The following is a 26,613-nucleotide window of genomic DNA, read 5'->3' as shown; positions in this document are numbered from 1 at the left end:
TGAAAAGTATGCAATAACTGAAATTTAAACAAAAATCACAAGAGGGGATCAGCAATAGATTAAAAAAGGAAAAGGACAGAATCCATAAACTTGGAGAAAGACTGACAAATAGAAGCAACCTGAAAAATATAGAAAATGTACAACCACAGCAACAACAGTTGTACCCCATTTGTGTACCATGAATCAAAATAAATAAAGTTTTAAAAAAAGAATGAAGAATTATGAAAAGAGCCTCAGAGAAATGTGGGATGCTATTAGACACATCACCATATATGTTGTCATCAGACTGTCAGAGAGGATGACAGAGAAAAAGGAGCAGAAACATGTGAAAAGTAATAATAGCAGTAAACTCCTTAAATTCAATGAAAAACATTAACCTATATCTCCAAGAAACTCAACAAGCTCCAAGTAGGATAAATAAATTATTTGGAAGTCCATATAAATACTTTGGAAGATACACATATAAATACTTCATACTAAAACTGCTGGAAAACAAAAAGAGAAAAACCATTTTAAGCAGTGTGAGAAAAATAGGTCAGGTAACACAAGGTAATTTCAATAGGGTTAACAACGTGCTTGTAATCAGAAAGATAGAGACCAGAAGGAAGTGGGATGACATAATCAAAGTACTGAAAGACACACACACGCACACGCACACACACACACACACATGCATGCATGCACATCATCCAAGAAACTTATACCCAGCATAATTTTATTTAAAAAAATAAAGCAAAAAAGAACATCCTCAGAATAAAAAAAAAAGCAACTGAAAAACAAAATTAGAACAAATAAAAAATTGAAAAAAATTATGGTTGGCAGAAATGGTTTATAAGAAATATTCAAGAAAGTCCTTAGGCTGAAAGCAACTGATCCTATGTGGTGATTAGAATTCACATGAAACACAAATTACAAAGGTAATGATGCAAGTATAAAAGATAGCACTAATACATATTTCATCTCCATTTTCCTCTTAATATAAAAAGCATCAGTAAAGATGACTTTGCAGAGTCCCACAGTGAATATCATAGTACAGCATATAAGGGACTTGGTAGCCACCAATCCTTTCCTCATAAAAAGAAAAAAGCCAAAAAGCATGAAAATCAACAACTCTTTAGATCCATCAGGGAATTGAGATTTCAGGGTAGCTGCTACCCTCAAAACTGGCACACAGGTGAATACAGACAATTACAGGTTAATGAATCATAAGCCCGGGAGCGGAAGTCACAAGTACTAGGGTAGGGAAAATTTAAACAGCAATTTAAATAAAAATGTAAGTTGTAAATTTAAATTTAAACCACAATTGATGAATTTCTGAACTACAGTGTGGATAAACATTGGAGTTTGAAATCTCTAGATAAGTCTTGTTTTAGGGGTTCCTCACACTTTTTAAAATTTTTACATCCAGTACTGTACCAAGTCCATAGTAAATATCATAGAGTTTCTAGCAGGGGAAGAAGAAAGTAGCCCCTTTTAAAAATTCTCGGGGCATTCTCCTTTTAATGAGGCCCAGCTTTAAGGGAAACTATTTTACCAGAATCAAATTGACCCTGGGAAAAGGAAATCAATAACCATAGCTCTCTCTAGCCTTCCTGTTTTACCTAAGGTGGGGGAGCATTGTGACGCACTTATGAAGGTCACTCTCAGGAACATGGGGTCACGAAAAGAGAGACCTAGTTATGGGACCATGGAATGCTTCCCCCTTTTCCACTTGTGATGGTTAACCTTGGTTGTAAAAATTGACTACATTGAGAGACACCTATACAATTGGTAAAGTACACTTCTGTGTATGTCCATGAGAGTATTTCCAGGGATAATTGGCACATGGATCAATGAATTGAGAGGGAAGTCCGGTCTTGAATGTAGGAAGCACAGTTTGATAGGATGGGGACCTAGTTGGAACAAGAGTAGAGGATGGGGAAAGTTTGTCTGAATGTGAAAACTCAGTTCTTCTTGAGCAAGTGTGTTTTGGGGGGCTGTATTATCCATGAACTGAAGACACCAGTTTCTACAGCCTTTGAACATGGACTCACACTACACTGGGGTGACAAAATTGGTCCCTCATGTTCTGAGGGACTGATCAGCTATTGGTTTCCCCAGCTCTCCAGCTTACAGTCTTTGTGGAATGACTCTGATAATCTCATAAATCTCATTTCCTAATGATGTATCTAGTCCATTCTGTGAACCCTGGCTAATATGCCATGTATTACCACCATAACAGAGGAGTTCCTCTATGATAATATGCACATAGAACTAAAACTACTGCATATCTAACTTAAGGAGTCTTTAGAAAAACCCAAACACAACAGGGGAAACAAAAACAAGAGCAGAGGAACTTTAATCTCTGACATCTGCCCTATAGCAAACAGCAAGAACAACCTTGTTTTTAGCCAGGTCAACATAAAACTTCACACTAAAGGCATATTTGCCTCAGTTCTTGTTGCTGAGCATATCATTTGACTTTCAACAGACAATCACTAGGCATCCTTAAAGACAAAAACAAAACAAAACAAAAAACATAGTTTGAAGAAAGAGAACAAGTATCAGAACCAAATTTAGATATGGTAGAAATTTTGAAATTAGACTTGGAATTTAAAATGACCATAATTAATATGCTAAAGGCCCTAATGAAAAAAATGGACAACAAAAAAGAATGGTTGACTCATGTAAACAGAGAGATAGAATGTCTAAGAAAGAATTAAAAGAAAATGCTACAAATTAAGAATACCTGTGATGGGCTTATCAATGAACTGGGCAGAGTAAGGGAAAGAATCAATGAACAAGAAGAAATGTCAAAAGAAACTCTCAAAACTGAAGTAGAAATAGGAAAAAAAAATAATTTAAAAAAGGTATTTAAGAGTTGTGGAATAATTGTGCAAATTATAACACACATAATGGAAATCTTAGGAGAAGAAATGAAGGAATATTTGAGTAATTATTGATATTTTTAAAATTAATTACAGACACCAAATCATAGTTCAGGAAGCTCATGGAACACCAAGCAGGGTAAATGATAAAAACCTATACTTAGGAATATTTTATTCAAATAGCATAAAATAAAAGACAAAGAAAAAATACTGAAAGATGTCTGAGAGAAAAATCTTATCTTTAGAGGAAAAAGGATAAGAGCTACATTGGAATTCTCTTCAGAAACCATGCAAAAAAGAAGAGAGTTGAGTGGAACTTTTAATTTGTTGGAAGAAAAACCTCATCAATCTAGAATTCTGCTTCCAGTGAAATTATCCTTCCACAGTGGGCTGGCCCCAGGGGAGCTTAGGGACAATAGTGTCCTACAAGGCTCATTGTAATGCAGTAGCACTATGTACAAGCCAGGTGAGTGCTGGGCCTTGTGTGTGACTGGAGAGCCGGGTCTTCTGCCCTCCTTCAGTTCCTAGTAAGAGGGTAACGGTGTGGGCTCTGGTTTGACTCTCACCTTCCTCTCAGCATAGTTTGGGAAAGGCCAGGCAGTCTGTGTGGCTGCAGGGGTGTCAGCTGCCCCTGTCATCACCAGGAGAGAGAGAGACTGTTCAATTAAAAATATTCTGGAATAAATAATGCAGGAACAACTAGCATCCTTTACCCATTTTCTATAAGTGAAGGGCACACATACCTCCTTCAGCAGGAAGTAATGTGGAAGCACCAGTGGTTAATAACACATGATTCCTAATGTGGGGCATTGGTAGCTAAGATGACCAGCAGTCTTCTGGGACACTAACTCTACAAACACAGTTGTTAAAATAGTTATTTTGAACCCTACAGACCAAGAGGATTTTCATAAATAGCAAAGACAGTAAGAAGACATAACTGTTATTATTTGAATGCTTTTAAGGATTTAGTCTAAAAAGAAATTGTTTTATTATTTTTAATGGAAATAAATTTGGCTTATCATAACTTTTCGTTTGTTTTGAGAGAAGGGAAAAAAGAAGGTTTATTGCTTTGCTTGCAAAGGACAAACACAGGGAACGCCTGTTCCAGAGGCTGTGATTTCTGCCCAACAGCAGGAACAGGGGGCCTTTAAAGAGGTGATTCAAAGGCTACATTCCACATGTTTTCTGCTGGAGATATAACTCACTTGTTAATTTGGAAGCCAGTCATTCTGAGGTCTTCTGGTACCATCCCCAAAGTCTGGATTACTTCATTCCTCTGGTGGTTGTGTACTCAAGGACAGATAAATCTGCCTAATATTGGGAAGATAGGTAATCCTGTTTTGCCTCAGATTAGGGAGGGGGAGAAATTAGGGAGGAACAGGGATAGAGAGGAAGAGAAAAAACATGTCCATTTAAAAAATAAGTTGCAGTGGCATAGCAGCAAGGGCTATATTCAAAGCATAAAGTGGACCACTATTACATTTCCCCACTGTCAATTTCTATATTCCATTTCTATGGAAATATGGAAGATGATATCACCAAGCTGTTTCCTGCTGGAGGGCAAAGTTGGGGGAAGTAACCCCAAGTCCTTGTTCTCTATCAGGTGGGCTGTGGACAGTTAAGGGTATTCAGCATTAGAACAGCCCAGAGTTCTACAGTGGCAGATGGAAGATAACTGGACAAGATACACATAGGGCAGGGATCATGCTAAGACAACAATAAACAAGACAAAGCATTACTTTTCTATGATCAATTAGCACAAAAACAATTAGTATTTCAGTCATTCTCTGATAACCACAAAAACAGTAACTCATATCAGTGAAAAACAGATGGAGTTTAATGTACCTACATTGAGGTTACCATGTAGATAGTTCGTCAATGTAGGTAGGTCTGGGAGAACAGGTTCAAATTACCTCAGGATAAACTTGCAATTCTAGAGTACTTTGTGATCCTTATTATTAGGCACTCCCACACAAGAACCGTTCCTTTATAATCTCCAGCTTTATTTACTTTTGATAGGGCTTAAATTGTACAAGTGTACAATTTAAGTTACATTAAAAATATTATTTTTCCTTTTATTTATTTATTTTTTTATTGTAAACAAATGGGATACATGTTGTTTCTCTGTACATGGAGTAAAGGCATACCATTTGTGTAATCATAAATTTACATAGAGTAATGTTGTTTGATTCATTCTGTTATTTTTTCCCTTCCCCCACCCCTCCCACACCTCTATTCCCTCTATATAGTCCTTCCTTCCTCCATTCTTGCCCACTTCCCATCCCCATTATGTGTCATCATCCACTTATCAGCGAGATCATTCCTCCTTTGGTTTTTTGAGATTGGCTTATCTCACTTAGCATGATATTCTCCAATTTCATCCATTTGGCTGCAAATGCCATAATTTTATTCTTTTTTATGGCTGAGTAATATTCCATTGTATATATATATACCAGAGTTTCTTTATCCATTCATCAATTGAAGGACATCTAGGTTGGTTCCACAATCTGGCTATTGTGAATTGAGCAGCTATGAACATTGATGTGGCTGCATCTCTGTTGTATGCTGATTTTAAGTCCTTTGGGTATAGGCCAAGGAGTGGGATAGCTGGGTCAAATGGAGGCTCCATTCCAAGCTTTCTGAGGAATCTCCACACTGCTTTCCAGAGTGACTGGAGTAATTTGCAATCCCACCAGCAATGTATGAGTGTACCTTTTTCTCCACATCCTCGCCAACACCTATTGTTGCTTGTGTTCTTGATAATTGCCATTCTAATTAGGGTGAGATGGAATCTTAGGGTAGTTTTGATTTGCATTTCTCTTATTACTAGAGATGTTGAACATTTTTTCATATATCTGTTGATTGCTTGTAGATCTTCTTCTGTGAAGTGTCTGTTCATTTCCTTAGCCCATTTGTTGATTGGGTTATTTGTATTCTAGGTGTAGAGATTTTGAGTTCTTTATATATTCTGGAAATCAGTGCTCTATCTGAAGTATGAATGGCAAAGATTTTCTCCCACTCTGTAGGCTCTCTCTTCACATTGCTAATAGTTCCCTTTGCTGAGAAAAAACTTTTTAGTTTGAATCTATCCCAGTTGTTGATTCTTGCTTTTATTTCTTGTGCTATGGGAGTCCTGTTAAGGAAGTCTGATCCTAGGCTGACATGTTGAAGTTTAGGACCTACTTTTTCTTCTATAAGATGAAGGGTCTTTGGTCTGATTCCGAGGTCCTTGATCCATTTCGAGTTGAGTTTTGTGCAGGGTAAGAAATAGGGGTTTAGTTTCATTCTGTTGCATATGGATTTCCAATTTTCCCAGCACCATTTGTTGAAGAGGCTATCTTTTCTCCATTGCATATTTTTGGCACCTTTGTCTAGTATGAGAAAATTGTATTTATTTGGATTTGTGTCCATGTCCTCTATTCTGTGGATCAACCTGTCTATTTTGGTACCAATACCATGCTGTTTTTGTTACTATTGCTTTGTAGTACAGTTGAAGTTCTGGTATTGCAATACCACCTGCTTCACTATTTCTACTGAGGATTGCTTTAGATATTCTGGGTTTCTTATTCTTCCAGATGAATTTCATGATTGCTTGCTCTATTTCTGTAAGGTACATCATTGGGATTTTAATTGGAATTGCATTGAATCTGTATAGCACTTTTGGTAGTATGGCCATTTTTACAATATTAATTCTGCCTATCTAAGAATATGGGAGATCTTTCCAACTGCTAAGGTTTTCTTTAATTTCTTTCTTTAGTGTTCTGTAGTTCTCATTGTAGAGGTCTTTCACCTCTTTTGTTAGATTGATTCCCATGTATTTTATTTTTTTCGAGGCTATTGTGAATGGGGTAGTTTTCCAAACTTCTCTTTCTGAAGATTCATCACTTATGTATAAAAATGCATTAGATTTATGAGCATTGATCTTGTAATCTGCTACTTTACTGAATTCACATATGAGTTCTAAAATTTTTCTGGTGGAATTTCCTGGTTCCTCTAAATATATAATCATGTCATCAGCAACTAGGAATAGTTTGAGTTCTTCTTTTCCTATTCGTATCCCTTTAATCTCTTTTGTCTAATTGCTCTGGCTAGAGTTTCAAGGACAATGTTGAATACAAGTGGTGAAAGAGGGCATCCCTGCCTTGTTCCAGTTTTTAGGGGAAATGCTTTCAGTTTTTCACCATTTAGAATGATATTAGCCATGGGCTTAGTGTAGATGGCCTTTACAATGTTAAGGAATGTTCCCACTATCCCTATTTTTTCCAGTGTTTTGAGCATGAAGGGATGCTGTATTTTATCAAAAGCTTTTTCTGCATCTATCGAAATAATCATGTGATCTTGACTTTAAGTCTGTTGATATGGTGAATGACATTTATTGATTTCCGAATGTTGAACCAACCTTGCATCCCTGGGATAAAACCCACTTGATCGTGGTGCACTATCTTTTTAATATATTTTTGTATGCAATTTTCTAAAATTTTGATGAGCATTTTTGCATCGATGTTCATTAAGGATATTGGTCTGAAATTTTCTTTCCTAGATGTGTCTCTGTCTGGTTTAGGTATCAGGGTGATATTGGCTTCATAGAATGATTTTGAGAGGGTTCCCTCCTCTTCTATTTCATGGAATACTTTGAGGAGTATTGGAATGAGCTCTTCTTTAAAGGTTTTGTAAAACTCGGCTGAGAACCCATCTGGTCCTGGACTTTTCTTTATTGGTAGGCTTTTGATGACTTCTTCTATTTCATTACTTGAAATTGGTCTATTTAAATTGTGTATGTCCTCCTCGTTCAGTTTAGGTAATTCATATGTCTCTAGAAATTTGTTGATGTCTTTGAGATTTTCTGTTTTATTGGAGTATAGATTTTTAAAATAGCTTCTAATTATGTTTTGTATTTCACTCGTGTCTGTTGTGATATTTCCTTGTTCATTCCAAATTTTAGTAATTTGAGTTTTCTCTCTTTGTTAGTGTGGCTAAGAGTTTATCAATTTTGCTTATTTTATCAAAGAACCAACTATTTATTTTGTTAATTTTTTCTATTGTTTATTTTGTTTCAATTTCATTGATTTCAGCTCTGATTTTAACTATTTCCTGCCTTCTACTACTTTTGGTGTTGGTCTCTTCTTCTTTTTCTAGGGCTTTGAGTTGTAGTGTTAAGTCATTTATTTTTTGATTTTTTCTTCTTTTGTTGAATGCACTCCATGAAATAAATCTTCCTCTAAGTACTGCTTTCATAGTGTTCCAGAGATTTTGACATAATGTGTCATTTACTTCTAAGAATTTTTTTATTTCCCTCCTGATGTCTTCTGTTATCCATTCATCATATAATAGTGTACTATTTAATCTCCAGGTGTTGGAGAAGTTTTTTTTTTCTTTCATTTATTTATAATTTCAATCCATTATGATCTGATAGAATACAAGGTAGTATCTCTATCTTCTTGTATTTGCTAACATTAGCTTTGTGGCATAAAATATGGTCTATTTTAGAGAAGGATCCATGTGCTGCTGAGAAGAAAGTGTATTCACTCTTTGTTGGATGGTATATTCTATATATGTCTGTTAAGTCAAAATTATTTATTTGTTATTGAAATCTATGATTTCTTTATTCAATTTTTGTTTGGAAGATCTATCCAGTGGTGAGAGAGGTGTGTTAAAATCACCCAGTATTATTGTGTTGTGGTCTATTTGATTTCTGGAATTGAGAAGGATTTGTTTGACGTACATGGATGAGCCACTGTTTGGGGCATAGATATTTATGATTGTTATGTCTTGCTGATTTATGCTTCCCTTAAGCAGTATGAAATGTCCTTCTTTATCCCTTCTGGCTAGTTTTGACTTGAAGTCCACATTATCTGAAATGAGGATGGATACTCCAGCTTTTTTGCTGTGTCCATTTGCATGGTATGTTTTTTCCCATCCTTTCACCTTTAGTCTATGGGTATTTCTTTCTATGAGATGAGTCTCTTGCAGGCAGCATATTGTTGGATTTTTCTTTTTAATCCAATCTGCCAGTCTATGTCTTTTGATTGATGAGTTCAGGCCATTAACATTCAGGGTTATGATTGTGATATGATTTGTATTCCCAGTCATTTGATTCATTTTTGTTTTTTTGACATGACTTGGTTTCTCCTTTATTTGGCTATTTCTTTAGGCTAATTCCTCCCATTGCTGATTTGCATCATTGTTTTTCATCTCTTCCTCATGGAATATTTTGCTGAGAATGTTGTGTAACGTCAGCTCTCTTTTTGTAAATTCTTTCAGCTTTGTTTATCATGGAAGGATTTTATTTCGTCATCAAATCTGAAAGTAAGTTTTGCTGGGTATAAGATTCTTGGTTGGCATCCATTTTCCTTCAGGGCTTTGTAAATGTTGTTCCAGGCCCTTCTAGCTTTTAGGGTCTGGATTGAAAAATCTGCTGATACCCTTATTGGTTTCCCCCTGAATGCAATTTGATTCTTTTCTCTTGTAGCCTTTAAAATTCTGTCTTTATTTTGTATGTTAGGTATTTTCATAATAATGTGCCTTTGTGTGGGTCTGTTGTAATTTTGTGTATTTGGAGTCCTATAAGCCTCTTGTACCTAGTTTTCCATTTCATTCTTCAGATTTGGGAAATTTTCTGATATTATTTCATTGAATAGATTATTCGTTCCTTTGGTTTGTTTCTCTAAGCCTTCCTCAATGCCAATAATTCTTAAATTTGGCCTTTTCATGATATCTCATAATTCTTGTAGATTCTGCTCATGATTTCTTACCATCTTCTTTGTTTGGTCAACTTTGTTTTCAAGATTAAATATTTTTTCTTCAATATCTGAGGTTTTGTCTTCCAGGTGTTCTATCCTATTGGTTATGCTTTCTATGGAGTTTTTAATTTGGTTTATTGTTTCCTTCATTTCAAGGATTTCTGTTTGTTTGTTTTTTTTTCAGTATCTCTAATTCTTTACTGAAATGATCTTTTGCTTCCCATATTTGCTCTTTTAACTGTCGATTGGTGCGATCATTTAATGCCTGCATTTGCTCTTTCATCTCCTCCTTCAATGCCTGCATCTGCTCTTCGTCTCCTTGTTTGCTTCCCTGTTCTTTTTAATTATGTACATTCTGAACTCCCTTTCTGACATTTCTTCTGCCATGCTATCATTGGGTTTTATTGATATAGCATCTAGGTTTGTTTGGGACATTTTCTTCCCTTGTTTTCTCATATTGGCTAGATATCAGTGGGACTCTGAGATATTGCAGATTTCCTCTATTGGTTTATAGTGTCCTGTAGATTTCCAGTATATCACCTCCCAGTCTTCAGTAGCCTGAAGTCTTGGAGGAACTTGATAATGCAGTGCTTCCGAAGAAAACTGCCCCTAGCCCACTGCTGGGTCCAGGCCTGGGGGCTACCTCTGGGAGGGGACAACCTCTCACTGGGTGGGCCTGCTCCGAGAAGCTGGTTGTGGACCGGGTCTACCGCCAGAGGGGGCCGGGCTGCTCGGGGAAGTCACTCCCTGTCCTGCCCTGCTCCAAGAAGCTGCCCACTGTCATGGTCTACCACCCAGGTGGAGCTTCACCCAGTGGGAGAGACTCACCCAGCAACTCTGTGTTGGTCAGAGTCTCTCAATACCTCCCCTTTTTGAATCCTGAGTTCTGAAGCAATGGGAGATGCAGTCACCCTCTAGTCCTCCATCTTGGATCCTAATTTTCCTTTTAAATGTTCATGTAGGATTGTGATTAGGCTCTCCTCTCCTGCCAGGTGTTTAAGAACAAGTTGGTCAAAACCGACCTTGTTCCTATCTACTCTTAAGTGTTAGATCAGATCCCTCAGAAAGCATCCTTAAGAACATGTGTAAAGCTCCTTTAGCTTTCCTCTACCAATGGTGCCATCTGCCAGGATGGGTCAGAGTCTGGCTGACTATACATGACTTCTCCTAAAACATCAGGGACATTTCCAACTCCAGTGACTCCCCTCTTTGCAGAATGTACACTGGTTGACTTCTTATTCTTTAGGTTCCTCTCGCTCTCTTTGATCAGCAGATTGGGTGAATCAGGGCCCAGAGTTGCAGGTCCCAGAGAGGAGTCCTATCATTCTCTGAGTCCTGGCTGACCTTAGGGGCACAGGCCAAAATGGTGGCTGCTTTTTCCATGGCCCTTTTACTTCCTTGACTTTGGTCTCCAAGTTTTTGGTTTTAAACATCTGACAGGACAGTTTTGCTGGTCTAAAAGTGGGAGTAAAAGGTTATAATTTCAATATCTGTAATTTTACAATTACCCCTTTCATTTAATTGGTAATCAGTATTAGTACTATAAGTCAGTAGTATATCCTATCTGTCCTATAGGTGGTGGCTTGTTATCTCAGATTAACTCACATTGTTTTATTAGAAGCAGTACCTCTGCAAAACACTAAAAGGCAAGTTACAAAGTTTACAAGGAAAACACAAAATAAAATTAACAGTGCAAAACATATTCAGTTTGTGTAATATCTATGAGCCAAGTAAACTGAATTTTATAATCTTAAACCTTTACTTAGTTATCTATTATAACCCCTGTTTATTTTGAGATCATAATAATCTTTACAACAAAATTTGATCTTTTGAACACAACTCTAAATGAACTCAAGTCTAACCTATTTTGGAACCATTCTAACATGCAGTAAGGTGGAAGGCAGAGCCTTATCTCAGATAGGGGCTCTTGACAAATAACACAATATGTCACATCTAAAACATGAATCAAAGGCCAAGAGAGCTTTTAACTTTCTTTTTGTGGAAAAAGTGGCAAAATGCTTTCATATTTTGCAAAGTCATCTTTAAACAGATCAGGCTCTCCTTATTACCTTCCAAATATACATTTAAATTCCTATTCCAGTGTGAAAAGTAACAAAATTGTATATGTAACATATTGACAACAGGTTACTTTATCCAGCTACAAAATATCAAATGACATGAATAAATATCAACCAAATTTGTTATTTCTATACAAATCCAATACTATTGGTACAAATAATTTTAATTTGGAGAACACCAAATTGGTAAGGTGCTCTCCCCTAAGCTTTACATTTAATTAAGTTTAACTTTTAAAGTACAATTAGAACGCATAGTATGGTAATAATAGTCACAATTCTGCATGGGTTAGCAGTACTAGCAAAAATCAAAGGATAGTCTTAAATTTCTTATCATTTAGGAAACAGTGCTAGTGATCAGAAAGGGACTTAGTGAAAGCAAACAGATATAAGGTAGGTCTTCAAGTGACAATGTGGTGCTTCCATGTCAGATACCATGTATAAAAGAGAGCACTTATTAGATATCTTGCCAGTAAACTTACATAAACTTTTTTTTTTTTTTTTACAGTACTGGGGATCGAACTCAGGGACTTGTGCTTGCAAGGCAAGCACTCTACCAACTGAGCTATCTCCCCAGCCCCATAAACTTTCATTTTATGAACTTTTACATAACACTTAGACAAGGCTTACAGACAGATATAGTTCTCAGATGCATACATATACCAAGTCACAGATGTTTAGGGTGTCACCTATATTGTTATAACCTAAAATAATTTGTTTATTTAACCAGTTACAAAGTAATCATTTGAAAGACTTTGAAACAGGTATGAACCCTAATTCCTTTAAGACTTATCTTCCCTGAGTAATAAAACCTAACAGACACAAGAAAACTATCTTTATAGATAAGAGGAGACCAATGTTTCAGACTTTGCTTCATATCTGTACATTAAAGTTTAAATAACTTTGTGCTAATTATAGCTAATTTAATCACAAACACAAACTGAGATTTATGTTCCACAAATCTTCTGTGACTTACTTAGACATTCACAACTTGCTTACATCCTTAGTTTTGTCCTCTTTCATCTTGGCCTTTAGCCCAAGAATATTACATTACAAGCAAAAATACTTTCTCATCAAGAAATATTTCTTTTACCTTATAATTTTCCATACTAAAATACATTTCCATACCTGTAACTTTCTTTTATCTTTTCTAGTTTTGGACACTTTCTTAAATTCATATTCTGAAACAGTCCTTATGAATGTTATCTGTAAATTTAATTTACACATTGAATTTTATCACAGGAGAGGGTTGGACAATCCAGCCTATACAAAAACTGTGTCTTAATTTTTTCTCTCTCAGGTGGCATTCAAGGGGTTGGAGCACAGGATATTTTGATTCTGACCTGTCTCTGTCATCATTATCACAATGCCATCACCCTTAAGTGAGTCTCCCACTGTCAATTGTGCCTAGAGGCTCCTTTTGGGCTTTTTTCTTATACTAGGCATATTGATATGCAGTGGAGGAGGCCCTTTTCATTCTTTCCTTTAGGCTTCCTTGAAGATTCCTTTGCAGAGGCTGCTTACAAAATATGGGTTGGCCTTAGTTTGTCTTTTTCTTTTATGGGTACAGTTGTTTATTTTGCTAGTCTCCCCATGCATTTAGTTTGACAGGATATTGTTATTAAAAGCACATGAAAAAGAAAGTAGAAGAAACCAAGATAGACTTCAATGGATCAGCATGTTTTATTAAGCAGAGGAGCGACACATTTTCAAGACAGAAAATGGCAACTGGTTACAATAGGGGTCTGAATTTTATAGGGTTCAGTTAGACTGAATCACAGCAGATTGTGTCAGTTGGGCAGTCAGGGAAACAGTTGTAGAACAGGAAATGGTGAAAGTCCAGAGCCCATTGTTTTCCTTCTCTCCCTGGGACCCAATGTCCTCCTTTTTTCCCTAGAGGTTGTTGTTTTCCCTTTTCTTCATTCCAGACTCTGAAAGGGAATAATGAATAGGGGCATCAATATCACATCTGACTGCTTCCTGCTGAGAAGAGGCAAAGTAGGGGGACCCTCCCATTCAGAGTTCTGGAAGAGAATATGGAGATTCCAGCCATCGAGGCTGAAGAGGAATGTATACAGAAGGAGCATCAAGGTCACCAAAGGCAAATGACCCTTGTTGTTGTTTCAAAGAATCAGATTGTGAATGCAGGAGGAAAATGGCTTTGACATGTTCCTGGGACTCCTTACTAAGAAGCTGTTTCTGTATAAAATTAAGAATGCAGGGAAGAAAGTTTATTATGAGAAAGATGAATATTAAGGGGAACATAAGGAGGAGTAACCAAAAGGTCCATCATTTTCGATTCTCTAGTGAGGACTACGAGGAATCAGTTAGTTCTCATCTCCACTGTTCTAGGAAGTCCTGGAACTGTTTAACCTTGCCTCTAACCACTCCTGATTGGTTTACACAGAAACAGCATTCTTCCCTGACCATTTTTGCAGGATGACAGATGCCAGGGAGTCTGACTGATTTTGTAAAGTCAGTACTAAGTCAGCAACCTGTTGGATGTTTTCAATGCCTGTTCTGGTAACGTTTTATAGTTACGAATTGAGGTTCCAAATCCTGGGGCTCCTGTGCCAATCCCAGTGAACATTTTTAGTCCTATGAGTAAGAGAATAATTTGGAGGGCTGTCCTATGTCTGGTGTGTGTTGTTATTAGAATGGGTAGGCTTTAGTTGTTAAGTAAATGTCAACTTGAGGAGTAAGGCCGGCATAGAGGACAGTTCAATTTTTGGTAGGCAGGGGTAAATATGAATCTCGCAAAAGGAAAAGTATCTCAGAATTTGTTAAGCACCAGGGCTGTGGGGCTGACACAAGTGTATATCTTAAGTTTCATTAAAAGAACTATTGTCTTTTCTTTTAAATGCCCAGGTATGGCTGTGTTTTGGTTATAACTAGTTTTGCTAAATTTTTAAGACCAAGCTGGACAAATTGACCTTGTTACTTTCTATTGTTAAGAGTCACTTGAGTTCCCTCAGGGGTTCACTCTTAGGAGCCTGAGAGCAGTCTCTAAGCTCTTTTAGTGCCATCTGCCAGGATGGGTCAGTGTCTCCTTGATTATGTGGCTTCCCTTGGAAGCATCAGGGAAATCTCCTTCTCCAATGACCCTCCTCTTTGCAGCATGTGCATTGGTCAACTTTTCATTCTCTAAGGTCTCATTAATCTCCCTAATTAGGAGGTCATATGGCCCAGAGTTGCAAAGTCCTTAGAGAAGTTCCCTTGTTCCCTGGGTTCAAGTTAACCTCAGAGGGCAAGAGGCAAATATTGGCTATTTTCTTTCTTGGCCCTTTTATTCCTCGACTTTAAGTTTAAGACTCCAAGTTTTGGTCTTAAACATCCAGCAAACCAGCTTTATTAGTTATAAAGTAAGAGGATTGGGTCTTACCTTTAATGTAGATGATGGCCTACTAATCTCAAATTAATTCAGGCTGCTATATTAGAAATTGTACTTTTATGAGGCACTAACAGATAATAGTTAAAGTTTACAAGGAATATACAAGTGAAATTAATAAAAATAAAAACATATTTAGTCTATAAAATAGCTATGAACTAAAAAATATATAATTTTTATAATCCCAAACCTTTCTTTGAACTTTAGTTTGAAGAGCACCAACTTGGTAAAATATTCTTCTAAACCTTATCCTTTAAAGATCTGTATACTTGGAAGAGATGAATACATTTAGGAAAATTTGGAATAGATAAGAGCAGATTAATGTTTTAAGAAATCCTTTTCACTTCAACCTATAGAGGATTAAACTTTAACTTATATCAGTACATTAATATTTGACCTTAGGAAAAATCTTTCTTATGAAATTTCTAAATTATTTTCAATTAATACTTTAATAAGATGAAAAACTTTATCCTATTTATAGTACTTTAATTGAAACACAGCTGAAACTTTTTGCACTCTTTGCATATACCTGCTAGAACTTTAACTCTTAGTAAATTTGCTTTAGTGAAGACCCAGACACAAAGCAATTTTTAAATGTTTTTGTTTACCAACTTATAAAAACACATTTAATGTTTAAATAAATTACCTTATGGAATTTAAGAAGTCAAAAGTACTCAATTTTATATTTAGTAGTTGATTTTTTAAGCACTTTAACTTTGTAAATTAAACAGATATCTCCTGTAACAAACATATTTATGATTAATTCCATTGTTGATGTTAAATCTAATTTACTCACTTTTAAGTGTAAAAACCAAGATATCAGATAAGTGTTTTTACCAACATTAGCTATCTCTTCCCTGTTGAAGAAAAAATCCTAGAAACAATGGATATTACATTCTAGACATTTTTTGAAAACCAACACTCTGTTAATTGTCTGGCCACCTAGAAAAACTTGTGAGTTAGTAATTTTAAAGACATCTTTATTCTCATCTGTTTACCTAATTTAAACTGAACTTATTTAGTTATGTGAAATAAAAGGTATTTGGATCCCTTTTCCTTTTAAATTTTAATTTATGAGTGGTCTCTATCTATATGCCAATTTTGATACCATGTACATGACCTATGGACACAAGCACATATGTTGATGCAACAACACAATACACAGGTGTGCACACATACATAAAACAAACAGGAAACAGAGCTCCTGTACAAAAAAGAAACACCGAGAGAGACAACCTGAAAGGAGCCCCCAAACCATGGCGGACCAACAGGAACCTTTAAATTAACCAGCTAAGATCTTTCCCAAGAGACTACCTATAGATCAATACAGTATTGGCCATATCTTAAAAGGGGCGGTAGTAGATACAAACAAAACAAAAACACAGATAGACAACCAGAGGAAATTTTCAAACCCAAGGCCAAGAAACAGATGAGAACATAGAACAGACAAGAATCCCTAGATTCTTGAGTCCCACTTAACTGCGACTCCCACACCAGTGTCAACATTGATGTCTCTGTAAAGAAGGACCTGATATTCCCATGAAGAGGAACCAGAGGTGTACAATCAAGGGTCTTGGTGTACACACTGGGGTACTCTACCAGATAGCCAGGAGTATTTTAAATTTACTGAGTTCAGTTTCCTTTTTCTCAAAGGACCATGATGGAGCAACCTGTACCATTCAGGGAGAGAAGTCAGAAGTTCCCTGAAGCAAAAGGAACTTTGGCAGCTGCTGGGATGATCTCTTGGTCCCTCCCTTTACTCATAGAAATAACACCTCAGTTTGACCTGAGGCAAACTCATTCCATCTCCTAACTCTCCAGCAAGTTTGCCAGATATCTTGCATCCTCAGCATGGAAGTACGGTTCCTTGGAGAGCCAAGCCTGCCTAAGAAAGCTGGAGCAGGGATTGCTGTTGGGTCCCATCTTGGGTGCCAAATTTGTTGCTGAAAGCTCAGTCCTTGTCCCCAATGCCAAATCAATAATGAGGACACGGTTTTGAGAAAAAGGTAAAGAAAGTTTATTGCTTTGCTAGCAAAGAAGAAACACAGGGTACTCTTGTCTAAGGCAGTTATTCTCCCATCATAACTTTTATGCTTGCTTAAGACTTTCAGTTTTTGAAAGTTAGAAGTATTTCTGCCATAACTATGAGCAAACTTAATCTAAATGTGTTAAAAAAATTCCTGGGTACTCTGTATATTCTTAAAGTACTGAAAACCTGAAGGCTAATCTAAATTGCATATTTTAGAATGTTTAGTCAGGAAAAAAAAAAAAAAACTACTTTTAGGACCAAACTTTTAGATTTTGTGAAAATTTTGGTGAGGAGTACATACTGTTCACATTGACAAAACTCTGAAAATTGCTTTCCATAAAATATAAAATACTCAATATCTAGATTGAGTCAGGCATAGGAAATTGATGTTAAACACTGGATACTTTGTGTTTTGTTTATATTACTATGTTTGAATTGCAAGTATAACCTTTTTTTAATATGTTACTGTGCTTTTATAAGAGTAAATTCTAAATTTCTAAGCATTAAAAAAAGTGAAAGAGAAATACCTCCTTATACAAAGTTTGAGCAAATTTATTGCTAGTAGACATACCTTGCAAGTAATATTAAAAGAAGTTCTTTGGAAAGAAGGAAAAAGATTTAGGTTAGAAACTCAGATCTATATAGACAAGAAGAACTCTAGAGAAGGAATAAGTGATGGTAAAATAAATATTTTATTCTTTCTATGGATACAATAAATTAAACATAGGAATAATGTTTTCAGTGATTATAGCATATAAATAAGTGAATAGTGATATGATGTTAAAAAAGGAAGGAAAAAGTAGGAATTAGGAAAACTCTGTTAATAAGGTACTTGAACTACCCATAAGGCAATGTAACTACTTGAAAGTGGATTCCATTCTGTTGGAAAAGTATAATGCAATCTCTGGGACAATCATGAAGCAGGTTTTGAAAAAGAAATATGATCAATATTTTAAGAGAGGAAAAATGAGAGATCAACTCACATCTGTTATCACAGCTACTATCAAAAAGTCAAAAGATGTAAGTGTTAAAGAAGAAGTGTAGTGCTGGGCCCAGAGATACATACCTGTCATCCCAGCAAGTTGGGAGGCTGAGGCAGGAGGATTGCAAGTTCAAAGCCAGCCTGAGAAACTTAGCAAGAACCTGAACAACTTAAGGAGATCCTGTCTCAAAATAAAAAATAAAAGGGGCTGGGGATGTGGCTCTGTGGTAAAGTGCTGTCCCTGGATTCAATCCCTGTTTTTTAACAAAAAGTTAGATAAAAGGAAATTTTTATACACTAATTGGATAAAAGGAAATTTTTATACACTAATCGATAGGGATGTATACTGGCACAACCATTGTGGAAAGTGGTAAATACACTTATCAAGAAATTAAAAATAGGGCTGGGGAGATAGCTCAGTTGGTAGAGTGCTTGCCTTGCAGGCACAAGGCCCTGGGTTCGATCCCCAGCACCACAAAAAAAAAAAAAAAAAAAAAAAAAGAAATTAAAAATAGACTACCATATGATTAAACTTCTATCAATATACACAATAAAAATGAATCATTGTCTTGAAGAGATGTCTGTACTACCAGTTCACTGTCCCATTACTTACAGGAGCCAAGATATGGAAATGACACAAGTGGTCATGGACAGATGAATGGATTAAGGAAATGTGCATATATGTGCAATGGAATATTATTCAGTCTTAGAAGAAAATTCTAAATTCCAAGTTTGTGACAACCAAGGTGAAATTGGAGGACATTATCCTAAATGTAGTAAGTTGGACACCGAAAGGCAAATGCTATCTGGTCTCACTAAAAATGTCAAAATCTTAGAAACAGGCTGGAAGTGTGGTCTACCAGGGGTTGTGGGTGGGTGAAATGGGAAGAAATTTGGTATAGGGTACAAACTTGTAGTTGCAAGATGAATGAGTTTGGAGAACTAATATTCAGTTTGGTGATTATAGTTAATAATATACTTGAAATTTATTAAAGGAGTAGATCTTGAGTATTCATACCACATGCTCACTCACAAATGTTCACGCATACATACAGGTAACCATGTGAGGTGATGCTTGATTGCAGCAATCACTTCCCAATGCATCACATTGTACACTTTCAAGGTATACAAATTTTATTTACTAATTATTCTCAGTGAAGTTGAAAAAACCCCACCAACTAAAGGGAAAAATGTCTATACCTAACAAAATATGTAAAAATGTATGTGAGGAAAAAAGTGTAAAACTCTGAAGAAGAAAACCAAAAAGGTATAAATAAATGGAGAACTATGTCAATTTTTCCTCAGTATATATACATATATATGATATATATTTTATATATTTACGAAATCCCAATAAAAATACCAACAAGTTATTTTGTAAAAATTAACTTATTCTAAAAGATTCATAAGGAAAAGACTAGAATTTCAAAAGATGCATAAAATACCCAACAAAGGAGTTAACCATTTAGTTAAATAATTATATGGTAATATTGAGGCATCAATTGTAATAAATGCATATAAATACAATAGATTAACAAAACTGTGAGTGGGGGTGGGGGAGAGTATTAAAAGGGTATATGGGAAATATCTATACTTTCCACTCATTTTTTTTCTGTAAACCTCAAAAAAATCAGTAATTCTGGAGTTTATATGGAAGGACAAAATATCAAGAACAACAAATATGATATTGAAGAACAAATTTGAATTGATGCTACTGAATTTCAAGATTTACTATAAAACTACAAAAATCAAGACTATGTGGCATTGGTGAAAGAATAAATAAATCAATGGAACAGAACAAATGGCTCAGAAATAGATCTGCATAAATAGAATTAATTCACTTTTGACAAAGTAGCAAATACAATCGATAGCTGTATCCACAAAAGCCATTGGTACAATTGGACACCCCATGCAAAAACAGAATAAAAAAAAAAAAAAAAAAGTCCTGGGTTGTTTAACTCTATAGACCGGAGAAAGGTCTACTTCTTCTCTCTTTTACCCAAGATGAGAATTTAATCCTCTGGTTGCGGGTCAGACAGCATATTGGGGTTTTCTACGTAATTTCATTGAATTCTTACAACAGACATAAGATGTAGGTGCTGTTGTCCAAAGGGAGACGTAGATGAGTGTAGACAGCCAAGGCAAGATGGCCAGTGAGGAGGTCAAGGGCAGGGGCAGACCAAAGAAGCATGGAGAAGGTCTTCCAATGGGGTTAACTTTTCAGTGGTGTCCCCTGGACACAAACAGGGGACCAAACAGTCAGATACTTCTGTTCTTGTTTTCTTACGCAGGAGCTTGTGTGGATACGGGGGCACAAATGGATAATAGTGAGGAGGAGATGGACAGGGTACGAGGTAAGGAAAGGAGGAAATTCCAGAGACCATAAAAAGAACTAGCCAAAACTCCCCCAGTGACTCCCAGCTCCAGGGCCCTTCTCTTTGGAGAAGTCTGTCACTGTCACTTTTGCAATAAACAAGCTGCTTGCTTGCTATTTCTGAGTTCTGTTCTTCAATTATTTGCTGAACAGAGACCATGAACACAACACCCTCAGAACACTCTTACACAGTACCAGTCCTACTTTTTCAGACTAGGAAACTGAAGTTTATGCATCTGAAATCACTTCTTCAAAATGTCAGCGAGTGGCAAAGTAAAAACCAAACCAGCTCTTCTTGAGAGTAAAATTAACACTGTTTTCCTGAACCATAAAATCAACAGTGAATTTATTCTCTAAACCACACGCAAAACACATGTGCTTCTGAAATCATACCTCCCTCTTCCTCCCTGCCCAACTGGTTTGATTGGATATATAATTATTTTGAAGGATGCAGACCTGTCACCACACTTCCCTCAGCATAAATAAATGCTCATTTTATTTTAATTGCAATTGTTCCAAGACACAGGATTGACGCTGGACCCAGGAGGTTTGACCTGGTGATGGTGGAAAGGGAAGCAAGTCAGGTGAGTGGACCACGGGTGGGGCTTTCAGTAGGGCTTTTCCTTAGGAAGGGAGACATGGCACCCTTAGGAGAGTCTCACTCTGGCTTTCTGAACAGAAGAAGAGAGCTAGTTTTATTCAAGTGAAAGGGCTGTTTGCAGAGGAGGGTTGGGGACAAGGTTTAGGAATGTTCACTGTCTGGGTACATTTCAAAGGGACATTTTTCTTTTCCTACAGGACCCTTTAACTCTGAGGAAGGCACAGTCAGTCCAGCATCCTCAAGGTCACTCCTGGACCACAGCACCACAGCCACCTTAGAGGTGAAGGTGGAAGCAGGTGATCTGGAAATTGTCCTTATTACTTTCATTCATACCTGAATGTTATGATGCCAGATGTTCCTTTTTCATGTCAATGCCACCCCTGTATAAGCATGTCTGCCTTGTAACAAGGAGGAGTTGCTGTAGCTGTCAAGAGAACACATAGGTGAGATGGAAACAAAGGCGTAATGGCAAGTAACAAGTTAAGGGTCCTGAGAATAGGCTGTTTTGACGGCAGCTCAGTAGTTTTATCCTTTATGTTGTTTGTCCTCAGACATGGCAAGAGCACCCTGGCCCTAATGATGGCCCTGGTCTTTGAAGGTGGTAAGGTTGTTTGAGGGGGATGAGGAAGGCTGAACAAAACCCAAAAACCTTATACTTTTTTTCATTCTACTAAAGCTTATTAATTTTTCTGTACTGTAATTATTCATTACGTGCCAACAACAACAAAAGAGACAAATATCTCTGCTTTTATGGAGTGTGGTGGGAGTGAGATAAGCAAGGAACAAATTAGTAAGATACTGAGTTTGTTGAAAGGCAAAAAGTGCTATGGAGAATGAAGATGGCCGGCGTGGTGGCACACACCTGTAATCCCAGCCACTCAGGAGGCTGAGGTAGGAGGAAGGCAAGTTTGAGGCCAGCCTGGGCAATGCAGCGAGATCCTGTCTCAAAATAAAAAGGGCTGGGGAGGTGGCTCAGCGGTAGAGTGCCCTCGAGTTCATCACCCAATACTTCATAGAGAAGAAAAGAAGGAAACAGGGAGAGAGACAGTCAGAGTTGGGTGTTGGATTGCCATTTTAAATAGTATACCCCCAAGAAGAGGCCTGGCGGAGAAGGACACACTTGAACAGGAAACCCGATGGAGGCAAGGAGTGAGCTGCGTGCCAGCACAGTGGAAGACACTCCAGGCAGGGGAGATTGCAAGAACAGCCTCCCTGAGGCAGTCAGCCCCAGCATTGGAAGGGACAGAGGACAGAGACGAGGGCAGGCAGGAGGTGGTATGTATACACCAAGGGGCTGCACAGATCTTGTACAGTGACAGTTTAAGCATAGGGCATTTGAAGTAGAAATTCTGATTGTGGAACTAGGGGGTGTAGCTCAGTGGTAGAGTGCTTGCCTAGCATGTGTGAGGCTCTGGGTTTGATCCTCAGCACCACATAAAAATAAATAAATAAAATAAAGGTATTGGGTCCATCTACAATTAAAAAAACAATTCTAATTGTGCAACTAGCTTCAAGTTTTGATGTATTCTCGATATAGTCAATTCTTGGGGAATTGGACTCCCTCAGACACCAAAACCCAATAAATGCCCAGGTCTCTTATATAAAAGGCTGCAGTATTTGAGTATTTATACTAACTTTTAAAGGTTGTCAGGCCATTTCCCCTTTGTCTCTGTAGTGATCTTGGTTTCAGGATCAGATTTTCCCTGGTAGAGTGATCTCAAAGGCATGAACAGCTGGTCAGAGATGCCAAGCACATTAAATACTAACTTTAGGAATAAGTGTTCAGTTATCAAGATTCATTATACACTATAAAATTAACTACAAGCTGACCTCTGTTCTGATTATTTACTGATTTTTCAAAAGTAATAAAAAGCAATAAATATCATTTCAGGCATAGGGTAAACTGCTTTAGCAAGATATCAAACACATGAGATTCAAACAAAATTGAAGTTTGCCAGCCAGACAGAGGTTCCAGCCACTGGGACAGGTGGCAGTACTACATGAAGCCATCAGGGCTCCAGGTTGCTTCCTGCTGTCTTTGTCCTGGAGGTCACTCCTGGACCTCAGCCAGTGAAGATGAAAGAAGATGAAGATGGCCTGGAAATTGTCACCATCACTTCCATTTATATCCCATTGCCTAGGGTCTGGCCACAACTAGTAGATAGTATCTTCTTGCTGGCAGCCATATGGCCATCTAAAAATGTTCCAGTTCTAAAAGGAAAAAAGTGAGGCGGGGGTAATGAGGGGTAGTCAGAGGCTATAGGCCAAGCTTGTGGAAACCAACTGAAAACACAGGCATCTGATAGCACAGAGTTAGAAACCAAGTAGGTTCCCCGGGGTCAAGTTTTCATGTGTGTTTCCTGTGACCTAGTCCCAGGAATCAGGGTCAGCCAGGAGTCCCCGTCTCTTGTCCCACCTGTATCATTTGCTCTGTCTCAGTCATGAAGACTGACTTCAACGCCAGTGACTGAAGGTAAGTGTCAGTGTGACTGACATGCGTTAGTTTCTGCACAGAGCGCTCATCTGTCTGCCAGTCTCCTCATCCCGATGCCATACTCCACAGCAAGACCCCTTACCTTTGACCCTCTGCCTGCTATGTCCAGGGGATACTTTAACAAAAGTTACCTTCATGTTCTTTTTTTCCTATTAAATTCCATGAACCTTTCACGCTTTTAGTTTAATACATCAATAAACTCAAGTACATTAGGACAGGGTAGAGTGTGACTTACTCTCAGGAGGGTGAAGGGCAGGATTACTTGGGCACTAGCTGGCCTTTGAACACCACCCAGTTTATTATGTTCCTTCTTGGTCTCTTATCTCCTGGTCAGGGGTTTATAAACAGGCATTAAACCTCTGACCTTGCTCATAGAATCACCCTTGGATTCTATTTCTTTTCTTTTTCTTTTTTTCTGTTATTTGTGCCTTTCTATTGGTGCATTATTTTTGTACATAATAGTGGGATTCATTGCTATATATTTGTACATGCACATAATATAACCATATATTTTGGTCATTTTTGTTTTCCAGTATTTCCTCTTTCCCTCTCTACCTCCCCCTGGTTGCCTTCCTCTATTCTACTGGTTTCCCGTCTATTTTCATGAGACTCCACCTTTCCCCCTTCATTCGTTCTAGCTTCACATATGAGAGGAAACATACAATGCTTGACTTTCTGAATTTGGCTTATTTCAACTTAATATGATGCTCTCAAGTTCCATCCCTTTTCCAGAAAATGGCATAATTTCATTTTTAAATTTCATTTTAAATTTTTATTTGTTCTTTTAGGTATATATAACAGTAGAGTGTATTTTGGCATATTATAAATACATGGAGTATAGCTTATTCTAATTAAGATCCTATTCTTGTGGTTGTACATGATGTGGTGTTACCCGGGTCCTGTATTCAAATACAAGGATAGGAGAGTTATGTCTGATTAATTCTGCTGTCCTTCTTATTCCCCTTCCCCACCGTTCCTTTAATTATCTTTTGTCTAATCCAATGGACTTCCATTCTTCCCCTCCCCACCCTTCCTTGTTGTGGGTTAACATCCACATATCAAGGAAAATATTGGGTCTTTGGGTTTTTGGGGACTGACTTATTTCACTTAGCATGATATTCTCCAGTTTTATCCATTTATCACCCATTTATCATTCTTCTTTATGACTGAGTAATATTCCACTGCGTATATACCACATTTTTTAATCCATTCATCTGTTGAAGGATACTTATGTTGGTTTCATAGCTTGGCAATTGTGAATTGAGCTGCTATAAACATTGATGTGACTTCATCACTGTAGTATGCTGATTTTAAGTCCTTTGCATATAGACTAAGGAGTGGGATAACTGGGTTAAATGGTGGTTTCATTTCAAGTTTTTTGAGTAATCTCCATACTGCTTTCCCTAGTGGTTGCACCAATTTGCAGTCCCACCAGCAATGTATGAGAGTAACTTTCTCCCTACCTCCCTGGCAACATTTATTGTTACTTGTATATTTGATAATTGTCATTCTGACTGGAGTGAAATGGAATCTCAGTGTAGTTTTAATTTGCATTTCTGTAATTGCCAGAGATATTGAACATTTTTTCATATAGTTTTTGACCATTTGTATTTCTTCCATGAAATTCCTGTTCAGTTTCTTTGCCCATTTATTGATTGGGGTATTTGTTTTTATGGTGTTAAGTTTTTTGAGTTCTTTGTATATCCTGGAGATTAATGCTTTATGGTGAGGTGCTGGTGGTAAAATTTTCTCCCATTCTGTGGGCTCTCTGTTCTTTCTTGATTTTTTTCCTTTGCAGTGAAGAAGATTTTTAGTTTGACACCATTCCTTTTATTGATTCTTGATTTAACTTCTTATGTTTTAGGAGTCTTATTGGGTAAGTCAGTTTAAGTCAACCTGATGGAGAGTTGGGCCTACTTTTTCTTCTAGGAAGCACAGGGTCTCTGGTCTCATACCTATGTCCTTGAGCCACTTTGAGTTAAGTTTCATGCAGGGTGAGAGACAGAGTTTCAATTTCATTTACTACATATGTGTTTTAGTCAGCTCTTTTGCTGCTGTGACTAAAAGGACCAGACCAGCACAATTTTAGAGGAGGAAGAGTTATTGAGGGCTCACAGTTTTCAGATGTCTCAATCCATAGACAACTGGTTCCATTCCTCAGGGCTCCAGGTGAGACAGGAACATATGGTGGAAGACTGTGGCAAAGGGAAGCAGCTTAAGTGGTGATCAGGAAGCAGAGAGAGAGAGAGAGAGAGACTCCACTGGCCAGATATAAATGTATAACCAAAGCCACGCCCAATTCCCAACTCCTCCAGGCACACCCTACCACTTCAATTACCATTCAGTTAATCCCTATCAGAGGATTAAATCACTGATTGAGTTAAGACTTACAACTCAATCATTTCTCCTGTGAACCTTCTTGCATTGTCTCACATATGAGCTTTTTGGGGACACCTCACATTCAAACTATAACAATATGGATTTCCAGATTTTCCAGCACCACTTGTTGAAGAGTCTATCTTTTCTTCAATGTATGTTTATGATGCCTTTGTCTAGTATGAGATAACTGTATTTATGTGGGTATTTATCTATATCTTCTATAAAATCCCATTGTGTATATATATCACATTTTCCTTATCCAGATTCTACTTTCAGGGGAGTACTGGGGATTAAAACCCAGGGTACTTAACAACTGGGTCACATCCCCAGTCCCCACCTCCCTTCCCTTTTAAAAATTTTTAAAAATTTGTTCTAATTAGTTATACATGACAGTAGAGTGCATTTATACACTTTGATATATCATATATAAACAGGGTATAATTTCTCATTTTTCTCATTGCACACACTATAGAATCACATCAGTCATGCAGTCTTATATGTACATGAGGTAATAATGTCTGTTTCACTCTACTACCCTTCCAACCCCTGAACCCCTTCCCCTCCCTTCACTCCCCTCTACCTAATACAAAGTAACTCTGTTCCTCCCTTTTCCCTCCTATTGTGAATTAGCTTCCACATATCAGAGAAAACATTTGGTCTTTGTTTTTTGGGGATTGACTTATT

At 37.2% G+C, this 26,613-nt stretch overlaps 1 long non-coding RNA gene across 1 annotated transcript in view; it reads right to left on the bottom strand.

Annotated features, from left to right (window-relative positions):
- Positions 1 to 13,353: 13,353 nt before the first annotated feature.
- The window catches only part of LOC124966859 (uncharacterized), a 30,648-nt gene continuing 17,388 nt past the window's right edge, over positions 13,354 to 26,613 (bottom strand). The window contains exons 2-3 of the long non-coding RNA XR_007105423.1: positions 21,390 to 21,480; positions 13,354 to 13,613 (exon numbers count right to left, since the gene is read on the bottom strand). This is a non-coding gene — a long non-coding RNA (uncharacterized LOC124966859). The remainder of the gene's footprint in view (positions 13,614 to 21,389; positions 21,481 to 26,613) is intronic.

Source organism: Sciurus carolinensis, chromosome 1, assembly GCF_902686445.1.
Source record: "Sciurus carolinensis chromosome 1, mSciCar1.2, whole genome shotgun sequence".
NCBI lineage: Eukaryota > Metazoa > Chordata > Mammalia > Rodentia > Sciuridae > Sciurus > Sciurus carolinensis.
The sequence above is the reverse complement of the archived record's forward strand: the minus strand, read 5'-3'. Positions and strand labels throughout refer to the sequence as shown.